The sequence below is a fragment of the Pan paniscus genome, chromosome 15 (genome assembly GCF_029289425.2).
Source record: "Pan paniscus chromosome 15, NHGRI_mPanPan1-v2.0_pri, whole genome shotgun sequence".
Classification (NCBI taxonomy): Eukaryota; Metazoa; Chordata; class Mammalia; order Primates; family Hominidae; genus Pan; species Pan paniscus.
In genome coordinates, this window is record NC_073264.2 from 90752062 (window position 1) to 90766007 (window position 13946).

Here is a 13946-nt window from a genome sequence, read left to right on the forward strand (position 1 = left end):
ACTAAGCTGTCAGAAAAATACAAGTTTTATACTCTATTAAACACAAAAGTGTAAGAAGAATAAAGATACAAACAGAAATTAAAAAGAGGCTGAACGCAGTAGCTCACACTTGTAATACCAGCACTTTGAGAGACTAACGCAGGAGGATTCCTTGAGCCCAGGAGTTCAAGACCAGGCTGGGCAATATAGCAAGACCCCATCTCTACTAAAAAGTAAAAAAACTGGCCAGGTGTGGTAGTGCCCCATATAGTTTAAAATGATAATATGTAATCTGTGAGATTAAAAAAGTAAGCAAGCATATAAATGATATCACAATGAAAAACTGCGATGGCACAGAGATTAAAAATAAGAATTAGAGGCTATTATAAACAATCATTATGCCTCCCAATGTTAAAACCGAGATGAAGTCAATAAATTCCTAGAAATGCATAAATTGGTAAAATGGATTCACAAAGCAATAAAACACCAGATTAGTCTTACTATAAAATAAATTGAATTAGTAGTTGTAATCTTCCTAAAAGAAAATACCATTTCCAGATAAACAGATGACTACTATCAGAAGGTAACTACTATTTGGAGGTATACATAATTCTAGTCTTATACAGACTATGCCAGACAATAGAAAAACTCTTTGACTTCTTTTAAGAAGGATAGAAAAACATTAATACCAAAATTTGATAAGATCAAGGTTGAGCATTGAAGCCAGCAAAAAAGAAAAAAAAATTGATAAGAAAAGAGAATTATAGGATTTCTCACGCCTGAACATATGTATCTAATATATGTGCAAAATTTGGAGAGTGTGTAGTATAAAAATAAAACTGTAGCCGGGCACAGTGGCTCATGCCTGTAATCCCAGCACTTTGGGAGTCCGAGGTAGGTGGAGCACCTGAGGTCAGGAGTTCGAGACCAGCTTGGCCAACATGGCAAAACCCCAACTCTACCAAAAGTACAAAAATTAGCCGGGTGTGGTGGCGCACGCCTGTAATCCCAGCTACTCAGGAGGCTGAGGCAGGGGAAGCTTGAACCTGGGAGGCAGAGGTTGCAGTGAGCGGAGATTGCGTCACTGCACTCCAGCCTGGGCGACAAGAGCGAGACTCTGTCTCAAAAAAAAAATAAAAAAATAAAACTGTATACCTACTTCACACTGTACACAAAAAACAATTCTGGGTTGACTCAAGACTGAAATATAACAGCCAAACAGGCACTTCGTAAATGAAGAAACATGTATGACCAATAAACATAAGATGCGTAAGCTTATTAATAACCAAGAAAATTAAAATTAAAATGAGATTATTTCACACCTACTAAATTGGCAAAAATGTTAAAGTCTGACAATATTAAATATCAGTGAGAATATGAAACAACAGAGACACTTAATGTTGGTGAGGGTATTAACTGGTACAGCCACTTTTGCAAACAGAAGGCATTAAGATGCTGGAGAGCAGTGAGCTTGCCTCAAGATCTGTTGTGGCCAGCAGAGAGGACCCCATTTAAAGACCACCAAGTGGCTAAGACTCAGGTTTGGGCCAGGCCCGGTAGCTCATGCCTGTAATTCCAGCACTTTGGGAGGCCGAGGCAGGCGGATCACTTGAGGTCAGGAGTTTGAGACCAGCCTGGCCAACATGGTGAAACCCTGTCTCTACTAAAAATACAAAAATGAGCCGGGCATGGTTGTACATGCCTGTAATCCCAGCTACTCAGGAGGCTGAGGCAGGAGAATCGCTTGGTCTCGGGAGATGGGGGTTGCAATCAGCCGAGATTGCCCCACTGCACTCCAGCCTAGACGACAGAGCAAGACCGTGTCTTAAAAAAAAAAAAAAAAGGACTCAAGTTTGCTGCCCATGCGCACAGAGGTGGGACCGAGTCAGCAGGGAGTGCCACACAAGTTCTGATAAAGCCAAGAGGATGACCAGGCTAACATATTTAGTAAACTGGATCACTTATTGGAACCCAACCAATCTTTCTTTCCTTAACTAAAATAGAATGGAGTAGGTCAATCTGGATTAAGTGTAGCAGGGATGATAAAATCTGGTAAAATTTATGCTTCAACTATACATGCTATCTTTTTTTTTTTCTTTTGAGACACAGTGTCACTCTGTTGCCCAGGCTGGAGTGCAGTGGCGCCATCTGGGCTCACTGCAACCTCCATCTCCCGGGTTCAAGCGATTCTCCTGCCTCGGCCTCCCGAGTAGCTGGGACTACAGGCATGCGCCACAACACCCAGCTGATTTTTTTTTTTTTTTTTGAGACAGAGTCTCGCTCTGTCACCCAGACTGGAGTGCAGTGGCGCAATCCCGGCTCACTGAAAGCTCTGCTTCCCGGGTTCACGCCATTCTCCTGCCTCAGCCTCCCGAGTACCTGGGACTACAGGCGCCCGCCACCATGCCCGGCTAATTTTTTATATTTTTAGTAGAGATGGGGTTTCACCGTGTTAGCCAGGATGGTCTCGATCTCCTGACCTCGTGATCTGCCCGCCTCGGCCTCCCGAAGTGCTGGGATTACAGGCATGAGCCACCGTGCCCAGCCAACACCCAGCTAATTTTTGTATTTTTAGTACAGACAGGGTTTCACCATGTTGGCCAGGATGGTCTCGATCTCCTGACCTCATGATCTGCCCACCTCGGCCTCCCAAAGTGCTGGGATTACAGGCGTGGGCCACCGCGCCCGGCCTATACATGCTATCTTATAAAAACTTTTGTTTCATCTATCCACAGCATACATACATATATGTGGTGTACAATGTATCTATATCTTACTGTAGGTCTTTGAAAACCACTAGACTAGACTATGTGTTATAAAACCACAGACTTCAACTGCTAGTAGAGCTAAACAAGCAGCTCCCAGAAGGCAAGAAACCTTGCCTCCAAGAGCAGAGGCCACCGAGCCTAGGGACCCTGAGTTTGTTCCTCCTTCATAAGAAAGAAACAGAAGAGCAAGGTTGACATTCCTTCCCACATGCACTATCATAGGCGAAGAACTGGGGATGGGGTAGGCGAGACAACCTGAGGGAATAGCATTGTTTTCCTATGGAAGACTAGAATTATCTTAGGGAACTGTATGGATTAGCCGATCCAACTAAGTTTTTTAACGGGTATGATCAAAAGTTATTCTTTCTCTTGACGATCAATGGGTGTGTGCTGGGAAGGAAGGCTCACTGTAGACAAAATGAACAAACTGCATTTTCTCTGTACATTGGAGTTTTCCAGTGAATGAAAGTGGTGACTGTACAACATGGAGGAAGAAGGTTGTGGCCAGGGAACAAGATGTACAAAGGCTGGGAAGCTAGAAGGACCACAGCGAGTTCAGGGGTGAAGAGACACTGACTAGATCCTGGGGCATTCTCTGAGCAGTTTAATAAGTGGGGCAAGATTATAAAAGAACTTGAAAGTGAGGCAGAAAGAGAGAACTTGGTAGACTGGGCAATGAGAAGCCATCAAGGTTCTTTTTTGAGACAGGGTCTCGCTCTGTCACCCAAGCTGGAGTGCAGTGGCGCAATCATGGCTCACTGCAGCCTCAACCTCCCAAGCTCAAGTAATTCTCCCACATCAAGCCTCCCGAGTAGCTGGAACCACAGGTGCACACCACCACGCCTGGCTAATTTTTGTATTTTTTGTAGAGATGGGGTTTCGCCATGTTGCCCAGGCTGGCATCAAGGTTCTTAGTAGACAAGGAACACAACAACATTGACAACATAACAATAAAAATAGCTACAATAATTTGAGTTGCAACCACGTGCCAGGCTCCGTGCCAAGTGCTTTTCAGGGACTCATGAGTTAGCCCTCCCAATAATCCTTTCAGGATTTCCACATTACAGAGTTTTATTTCCATAGTACTTATGGAAATATTACCTAGGGCTTGAGTCTTAGGTTAAGTAACTTGCCTAAAGTCACACAGCTGTTAAGTGGCAGGGAGGGGGTCTGAGAACAGGAAGTCTAGCTTCAAAGCCCATATTTCAAGAGGGTTTTAGGGACAGAAGTCTTCCAGAGCACGATCAAGGTCACTCGTAGTTTTTTTTGGAGGGAAGCACCAGTAAAGGTTGTGGAGATGAACAGGGGGTGGATTTTAAAGAAAGCAACAAGAAGCCCTGGGGATAAATTAGACACATGTGATGTAAAACGAGGGCGGGGGCGGCGGGGGGCTGGCGGTCCAAGTTTTCTAGCCTGGGAAATAAGGATAATGGTTGTAACCGGGGGAGAAAAAAATGAGGGCCCTTATGGATAATTTCTGCCTAAATGCTTAACTCTGAAATTATGCCACTCCTCTTGTTCCCATTTTTCAGACTGAAAAACCACTCTGCCAGGATCTTCATGTTGAAGCTTAAAGGGACTATTAAAAATGATTATTCTAAAACATCTATAGTTGCAAGACTGTAGAAGGAACTGAAGAGGAAAGAGTGGTAGCAGAACCTGCTGATGGCCTGGGCACATGGCTTTCAGGCTTTACCATCTCAGGGCATGCCAGCCCAACTGCCACCTGCTACCAACGGCATCAAGAAGTCCCTGAGAACCTTCTCTGGCTGAAGGCTACTCTGACAGCTTTCATAGATCTCAAGTACTGGGATCAACACGCCCTGAGAGCAGTCTTCAACCCATGACCGAAAGCAGCGTGGCTGGCATAGGTGCCCCACGTGCCCCAGTGCGGCTGAGCTCCACCGCCCACAATGGATCTGATGGGATAACTCACGACTGGCTGCCTTCCCTTCCTCATTTCCCTCTCCTGCACCTACTGGTGTCTTCCTGGGATGGTCTCCCAAGTAAACCATCCACCCTTCAATCCCCCTTGCAGGGTCTGTTTCTAAATTAAAACCAAAGGCATAATAGCTCCAGGAAGGATCTCAGGAGGGTGGCACTTCAGTCTGTCTATATCTGCTTAGAATATGAACTTCAAAAGAGCCACATTTGGGGATATTTCCAGTTAAGAAACCTATGAGAATTACAGAACAGGGGATAGTCTGTCTGGGAATGATTTCTTCACCCTCGTATCCCTATCATAGGGCACAGTTCCTGGTATGCAGTAGGTGCCCGCAACTGCTCACTGAATGAACGTGAGGATGATTTGTTTCCCCCGATTTGTGCATATGTCTTTGGCATTTCCCTTGATTGATCTTTTAAAATAATTTCATACATGTGAAATATGTGAAATCAGACCTGTGAAATATTAATTAGTTCCATCAAGTTCTGATCATTCACCTGAACTCTTTAAGAGAATTAGAAAAGCAGCAGACACACATTTGACTGAAAATGTCTACATCTGTTCCATTGCTAGTTCCACCTGGTCACACGTATACTAGGCACAGTGGCATGCCCAGTGATGATTTAATTTTTAAGTTTCCCCTACACTCTTGCAAGAGCAGAGCTCTTGCTTAGATGAAAAAATCAAGCTGAACCCCAACCTAACTTCGTCTCTGTAGACTTTATATGACTTAGGGGTACAGGGGAGTCCCAAAAAGAAGACTGAATATCTTGCTGATCTGCTGACTTAAGCCAGTTTTTCTTATTCTGAAAGAAATCAAGGAGATGTCAGTGTATCTGCACATCTGAGTTTTGTTGAGCCGTTCAGACCAAGTGTAAAAGTGAGTGTTGTCTAGGAAATCTGTTTTTTGTGTTAGACATGCTGCCAATTATAGCCAGTTAGACTGGGTATAATCTTTGGGTAATTCTGGAATTACGACTTTTTATTTACCAAGTAGGTAAACGTGCTCAGGGATGGACGAAGAGAAAGTCAAAAGGTGAAGACAAATAAAGAAAAATAATGAGGCCGGGCGCGGTGGCTCACGCCTGTAATCCCAGCACTTTGGGAGGCCAAGGCGGGCGGATCACAAGGTCAGGAGATTGAGACCATCCTGGCTAACACGGTGAAACCCCGTGTCTACTAAAAATACAAAAAATTAACCGGGCGTGGCAGCGGGCGCCTGTAGTCCCAGCTGCTGGGGAGGCTGAGGCAGGAGAACGGCGTGAACCTGGGAGGCGGAGCTTGCAGTGAGCCGAGATCGTGCCACTGCACTCCAGCCTGGGCGACAGAGCGAGACTCCGTCTCAAAAAAAAAAAAAAAAATCACTGACAAGGGACCTAAAAAGCCCCTTCCATCACTAATGGTCAGATGTGAGAACACAGAATGTGAAGAAGCAAAATCCTATTTCCGGTGGGAATTACAGCAAATATTCCCCAACCCATCCTGCTTTTTCTTCCCCCCGAAGGGAACTCCATTTTCTGTGTGGAAGGGGAAGTCTTCAACCCTGGGATAGAAACAGTCAGAGGAGCAGTTGTGAGGTGGTCAGTCTCGGAGGAAAGCCTGGGATTTGGAGTCAGGGGACTTGACAGTGAGAACTATTAATAGTCGGGTACCAAAGAATGGGTGACTCTGGGAACACAGTTGCCTTGGTTTCTTCATCTGTAGAATGGGACATTAATGCATATTATCATTAGGTATTAGTAGCAGTATTATTAAGCTAATATGAGAACCAAATAAAATAATGCAGAGAGCAGCATCTGATAAAGGAAGGCCCCTCGCTAGTGTGATGTGATTTTTCTGTATCACCCAATACTGCCACACTTCCCCAGAAGTGTCAAGAGGCCATTCTAAATGCTGAATCTAGTCACAAGAAAAAACATGATGGTCTTAATTTGGAGATATTTATTAAGTAGTCATTATAGAGTCACTGCTTTATTTTAAAAGCTGCAAAAATATTCAGTTTGCTGAATTAGGAAATTTCAGAGTGCAACAAGAGCTCTTAAACTGGCTGGGTGTGGTGGCTCACACCTGTAATCCCAGCACTTTGGGAGGCTGAGGTAGGAGTATCGCTTGAGCTCAGGAGTTTGAGACCAGCCTGGGGAGCACAGGGAGATCCCATCTCTACAAAAATAAAAAATTAGCAGGGCATAGTGGTACACACCTGTGGTCCCAGCCACTCGGGAGGTTGAGGTGGAAAGACTGCTTGAGCCCAAGAGTTCAAGGCTGCAGTGAGCCCTGACTGTGCCGCTGCACTCCAGCCTGGGTGACAGAGTGACAGAGTGAGACCCTGCTTAAAAAAAAAAAAAAAAAAAAGTCCGGACACGGTGGCTCACGCTTGTGATCCCAGCACTTTGGGAGGCCGAGGTGGGCAGATCATGAGGTCAGGGGTTTCAGACGAGCCTGGCCAGCATGGTGAAACCCCATCTCTACTAAAAATACAAAATTAGCCAGGCGTGGTGGCACGCACCTGTAATCCCAGCTACTCAGGAGGCTGAGGCAGGAGAATTGCTTGAACCCAGGAGGCGGAGGTTGCAGTCAGCCGAGATCGCGCCATTGCAGTCCTGCCTGGGCGACAGAACAAGACTCTGTCTCAAAAAAAAAAAAAAAACTCTTACATTATCTAAAATCTAAACTTGTATAATATACTAAAATCCCTCTCCAAGTGGGACCTGCTACTCTCTGAACCTTAAGAAAGTGGCATCTGCAAAGGCACTGCCAAGGTACTAGGCACACATTTGGAGAAGCCATCTGCTGGCAACTTCAGCAAGGTCCTGGTAACTGGCATGTATCCTTCAGTTCAAAAAGAAAGTCCCCCAAACCATGGGAGCTTAATGCTCACTCCCAAAGAAGTACTGCTCCATTATCATGAATACACCCCGGGACGGTTCTGTTGGTTACACACTCATTCTTCTTTGAAATGCAGGTGGGAGGAGGAAGGAGGTAGCTTTAAACAGCCTCAACATGAAAAGCGTCAGTCAACACAATTCAGTAGTTAACCACCATCATTTCGAACATTTCATGTTACCACAGCCAACTATTTGGTCCTTATGCTAGTTTCATCTTTGTAAAGGAAATATTTCACATGTAATTTTTTTTCCCCAGCACAAATTGTTGGAAGATCTTTGGCTTCCTGGAAAACTTATTATTTTAATTGTCATCTCTAACCCCATGCAGGTAGTAGAAACATGGCAAGCACAATGAAAGTAACAGGAGAATGTACAGAGGGGTCTGTCCTTTCTACTTCTATAGACTCCTCAACTGAACTCCCTCTGAGAAACAATGCAGGGAGGTTGGCTGTGGCCATGAGCAGCACAGTTCTACTGCAGTTTGCCTGAATGAAGAGTCTCCTGATTTCTCATCTCCATACCAGGCAGAGGTGAATCTAGTGATTGTGAAAATCAAGAGTGGAATTGAAGGGGATTCCTCTGCCTGCCACCCCTAGAAATCCTCAATACTGACAGCTTCTGGGATGTAAGGGGGAAAACTGAGCCCGATCTCAATACTGCCATTTCAGAACAATCTCATCACTGAGGAGATAATGTGAATATATTTGATGATATGCAAATATCATCTGTGTGTTATCATTTTACTCAACACTCAAAACACTACTGAGTCTGCCAAGCAGATTTATATAGCTTGGCAAATTTTCATTTCATGAATGACACTTCATATGAAATTATTTTCACTGACTAATAGAATAACAGTGATAGAACAGATCTTGAGGTGGAAATAGAATAAAGCCATGCATTCCAGCAAAATTATAACCAACTAATCTCAAACACCTCCATATGATGTTCCTATAATTTATAAATAAAAGGGGCCCTGGTTTATAAGTAACCCCTAAAAATATGCCTTCCCTCTCATTATAGACTGGGCCAGGGCTCTTTCATGCTTGTGGTCAGTCATCTTTTTCTGTATGTACGTAGGCTTCCTAGGGTACACTGTATTACATCACTAATTGCCACCTTTTTCCTGCTCACTATGAGCACAAGCAGCCTCTTAAATTGTCAAGGCAAAAGTTCTCTCTTTCGCTAAGAGGTTCCAGGGCTCTGCAAGCAATTCCCCAAGGTCTTCTCTAGAGAACATTTTAGAAGCAGTGATTTGCAAACTGTGTACACAGTGGTACTGGGTTCTAGAGTGTGCCCTGGGCACAGCCCAGGTGACAATAGCAGGCTCTGGGCTCCTAGTTCCCTCAGAGCAGCTCTGTTTTTATTTGACTCATATATTAGGGTCTTGCATAAGATTCTATTTGGTGCTAAGTAGAAAACAAAAATGATGTCTATGAAAATGTGTGCAAACCATTGCAAGAAATGGCTCCGTCTCCCTCAGGCACTCTTAACCTCCCTCACCAGGCTGCTCTCTGCAAATGGAGGTGGATGCATTTATTTTCCTTTAAAGAAGCTTACCCTTTTCTCCTCTTCCCGAATTTGAAACATCTAGGAATTGAAGCAATTAAATATACTCATTTTCAACATTCAGAAACTAATCCAGACTTCTGCACAGCAAATCCTTTCAAAGTTAAAATTTGTTTTTCTCATGTGTACTATAAACCGGATTTAGCCAACCCATCCCCAATTTCGATTTTTTTTTTTTTTTTTTTTTTTTGCTATCAGCAAGGTTGGCATATACCTAACGTGTATTCTTTATGGACCTTTTGTTATAAGCAATGAGAAGAATGAAGCTGCCTCTTTCTCTTTACCTCTCTACACTAATCCAAAATCGACACTGGCATTTGGTTGGTATTCTGGAATAATTATTAGAAATTTGGCATAGCCATCCAAAAACAGCAGCTTCAGTGAGTGTGTGAGTAACTAGCTGACAACTGAAAATGAATTGGAATTGTATTGAACATCTTGTTCATTTGTATTAGGAAAATAAGTTGCACATGGTTGTACCACGATCAATTTTCCTAATTCCAAAATCAGAAAGAAATAAACCTAAATGCCACAGGTTTGCAGAGAATGAATTGTACCACTCCAAAGCCCCTTTCAAAACGAAGTGTTCTGAGCCAACTATTTGCAAGACAATAGAGAATGAAGGTAGATTCTAGAAACCAACAAATCCCATTAATTTCCTTCAGTTTGTAAAAACAAGCAACTGACATGTTTCCTGCCAATGAACACACTTGCAGATAAGAAAGCTCCCTACAGGAAATCCTTGCTAAAAGAGACCAGTTGTCCCATTAAACTTAATCTTCTTTACCAAGTCCCAATCAGTTAAATATCTGGGTGATTTAGCATATATTTCATAATCCCATGTTGTCAAATATTTAACTTCTACAGTATATATTTCTATGACATACATGCAGAATATTAAATAAACATTAAAATAGAGTTAGGACTCTCCTCCTCCCCACTCCCCATGCAATTAGTTGATGAAAATAAGGGAAATTTGCTGCTTTTTAAAAAGACCAAATTGTTAATTGAACAAGTTTTAAAACTGACCATTATCAATTAAGATAAAGCTATTCAATGCTTTAAATTGCCATGACTTAAAGGAAGACGTTTCTAAATGAATATCAAGAACATAAAATCTGAAGACTGCCATTAACAAGATTAGAAAAATATAAGAAATGTATTTGCTTTATATTTTACAAGGTTCGATGTTGATCCTCAAAGTCAAAATTTAGTACAGGGCCTCTGGTTATTTTTCGCTTAGCAAAATGAACGGGGTTGGGGGTGGAGGCTAGGGGGAGGGGAGGTCTCCAAACTTTTTTCTTTATAGTCCTCATGGAAATCATTACCAAGATACTGGAAATATTTGCAATTTTGATACTGGGAACGTCTCAATTATCCTAAAAACAAAAGCACTCTTCCCCATCCACAAAAGAGGAAACTTTTCTATTTAAGTCAACTGGGTAATAATAATGGGATTTTTGAAACAGTTCTTATTTTCATTTAGATTTTCCTTTCCCTGGTTAGCCTCTGAGAACACCCTCTCTTATATTTCCCAAAGTACCAGGCAATCTTCATCCCTCCCTTTCACTCCCCACCCCCACCCCCACCACCCCACACACAAACGCAGCCTTCAAAATGCCACCAGTCTGTAAGTTCCATTGCTTGAGTTCAACTTTGAACCCTCTTGTAAACACAAACACCTCATTATAACTTCCCCCGATGAATCCTCATCCACAGGTAACATTCTAACCTTTCTGGCTCTCAAAAGAGTTTTGTTCTAACTGTAGACATACAAGTCAGTTTGATCTCACAATTAAGTGTTCAAATACATTGTTCTTAGCCTTCCCTTGCACAGCTCAGAGGTAGCAAAATGCAAAGTAAGCCTGGGGGCTCATCCTTAGTTTAAGGCTCTTTCCTCAAATATTTCCAATAAAAATGCAGTTATGAAATCTAGGAGACCACATTTTTGGTTGTTGTTGTAAAATGACCTTGATTTGACAGGCGCGATCTCAGGTTTCAACAGATGCTGTGGGAAAGCTTACAGAAGCCGACATGTTGTCCAGGCATCTGTGATGACATGCAGGTTTTGTTTTTGTTTTTGTTTTTGTTTCTTTTTAAGTGGTGGTCATGGTAGAGTATGTATGTGTAGTGGGGGTGGGGTGGGGTTACTCCTCTCGGTTTCCATAACAACCATGTCTCCACTCATCGGTTATTAGATACAATCCACTTCCTGTGTCTAAATTTTTAAGCCAATCAGAAAAGTGTTTATACATTTAACAACTTCTGGGACAGTGCTTCTTTAATGAAATCGCTTTAAAGGCTCAAATGAAGATGTTCATGGGCTTTACAGTTTGTCTTACAGATATAACATTTCACAGTGTTTACTAATTCATATTCTTATATGGTGCAGAATGCCCTTCCTCTTGGATGTGAAATGCATTCGCCTCAAAGCAGATGCCACAATCTCTCAGAATAGTGTGCAGGCTGATTTTGATTGTTTGCTTTTCATTGTCTTTTCCTTTCACTGTCACAGTTTTAGACTTAGTGCATGAAACGTGCTAATGCACAAGGCACTTAAATTATCAAAGTAATGATACAGTTAAGCATCCATCTACTGATGGTCCCTTTTTTAAAAGACTCAGATCAAAACCCGGTTAGGAATCATTATTCTAAGTTGAACAACTTTGCATTCTACAACTTATGAGCAGATATCATTGAGAATGTATTGTAAAGTGCTGTGTATACGTGTAAGCTAGTAGCTGACGTCTGCAAAGAAATTTGTCACCAAAATGGCCTACTTTATGTGGATAGAAACAACAACAAAAAATTAAACATAAAGGTATCTCGAGCAAACTGCACCCAAATGAAAAACCGACCCTGCAGAAATCTGTGCACAAGAGGGCTATCTGAAACTACAGCACGATTTTAAAAGAAGGTTTTGGGTGACTGTTTTCATAAGTCTCAATCTAACTGACCAATCAGTGTGAGAGTTAAAGTGGGCTCCAGTCATTCGTGCAGCCTTCAGAGCTCTGCACCCTCCGAGCTGCTCTCCTCTCCAAGGCAGAGTCGGCGATCAATGAAAAACAGGGAACAAAAGGAATATAACAGGATGTCTTCCTTAGCTAAGGAAAACGATTCCCTTTTTCCTCAATGAGCCAGTCGCACCCTGCCTACGACAGCTCCACACGGGAGCTTCCAGCAGACCAGTCCTTTCGGGTGAGGCACATTTTACATTTGCAATCATGTGTCCCAACTGCTAGCAAATGTGTCACCTTAAGCACAGCCTGTGACGGAGGGCTCCCCGAGCCCAACCAATTGAAACTAATAAATTAAATAAATTAATAATCCCACAATTAAAACCTCCCGAGAAAGATTGCATTTCCCTTCCCCAAATGTCATCCCGGGAGTATAAACAAAGCATGAAAAATAGTCTCTTCAGCCTTCCCAGCCGGCAATCATGGTTTTCCCCTCAAAACAATGTTTCCCCAAAAAGAGAAATCTTCTTATTACCCTCAGTGGAAACTCATCTGTAGATGTCCTATCAGGATAACCCGTTACAGTATTTGAAAAGAGGCTGAAACTGCCCATAGATTTGACACTGTTTATAATTGATAGCCAAACAGTTGCGACAGCAATGCTGTAAACTCTGCCCAGCCAAACAAACTCCACATTTAACACGTTCCTTCCTTGAAAATAAAAGTAACGCCCGGGGAGCCCACAGAAGTGTGCTTCCCTAAAAGTAATTAACAGAATTGCATCAATTATTTGATTATTTTTATAAATATCCATTTGTCTGCAATTTTTTTTAAAAAAATTTAAAAAGCGACTATCCACACATTCCTAAGAAACTTTTTTTTTTTTAATGAACTTACTTTTGAGACAAAACTAATGAAAATAAGCAACTTGCCATGGCTGGATCTTTCCCATTTGGGCTGCAAGCTATAAATCAATCTGAAACCAGGTGAAAATAGGGGGGCGGACACCTTAAAAAAAAAAATCAAAGAGTGCCCCAAAATGCAGCAGCCTGAACACGGAGGGCTTCTCGTGACAATGCTAAACCCGAGCAGATTAGGAGGCAGGAAATGAGCCCCATTTTCGTTACCTTCGATCGCCTGCCCCCCCGCTGCTTCTCGCGGCCGCATTGGGGGGCTGCGGCGACGCTGGACTCGCGGGTGGCCCCGCCGCCGGGTCGCGCCGTCTCCCGGCCGAGCTGCAGCAGATCGCGGCCGGAACCCCGGCTCCTGCGCCCGGCGCCCGCCCGGGGTCGGCGGCGCGGCTCCCACCCGGGCCTGGAGCCCTGCTGGGTCCTAGTGCGCGCCGCGCGCCCGCCTCGCGGCCCGGTCTGCAGCCCGCACCGAGGGCAGGCAGCTCCCAGCGCCGCGAGTCTCCGGGCGAGGCCGCCACCCTCTCGGTCCCTTGCGAAAGCGGCCGCGGGGTGTGCGGATGAACTGGAGCTTAATGTCAAATCCTGGCACAAGATGTTCAAAAGAAAGACATTGGCTCCAACTGAACTCTTAGAAGGCAGATGCTAGGATCTGCAGCCCGAGGGTAAGCGTAGGGGCAGTACCTGGCAGACAGAGGTTTGCCGGGTGCACTGGTGACACTGGCCGTTCACAGACGGTGAGACGCGGTACGGGATCGATAAAGATAGATTTCAAAAATATAACGCTAAAAAGAAAAAAGGTTGAAAATGTGTTATGTTTAAAACAATGTTTTAAACTGTTTTTCCCAATATTTTCCCCCTGTTGACAACAGGCCCTTTTGCATTTCGCCTTCTTTTACTTTATAATATGCTCTTTTAAATAACAAAGCCCCATA

The 13946-nt window shown here is 43.4% G+C and overlaps 1 protein-coding gene across 10 annotated transcripts in view; it reads right to left on the bottom strand.

Moving 5' to 3' along the window:
- FOXN3 (forkhead box N3) overlaps positions 1-13408 on the bottom strand; it is a 460729-nt gene extending 447321 nt beyond the window's left edge. For 4 of the 10 annotated variants that reach the window (XM_063596366.1, XM_034937997.3, XM_034937996.3 and 1 more), the window contains exon 1: positions 13231-13408. The gene's annotated coding sequence lies outside the window, so the exon portion shown is untranslated. The remainder of the gene's footprint in view (positions 1-13230) is intronic. The other 6 variants (XM_063596367.1, XM_063596363.1, XM_034937994.3 and 3 more) reach the window with 5 other exon arrangements.
- Positions 13409-13946: the final 538 nt, after the last annotated feature.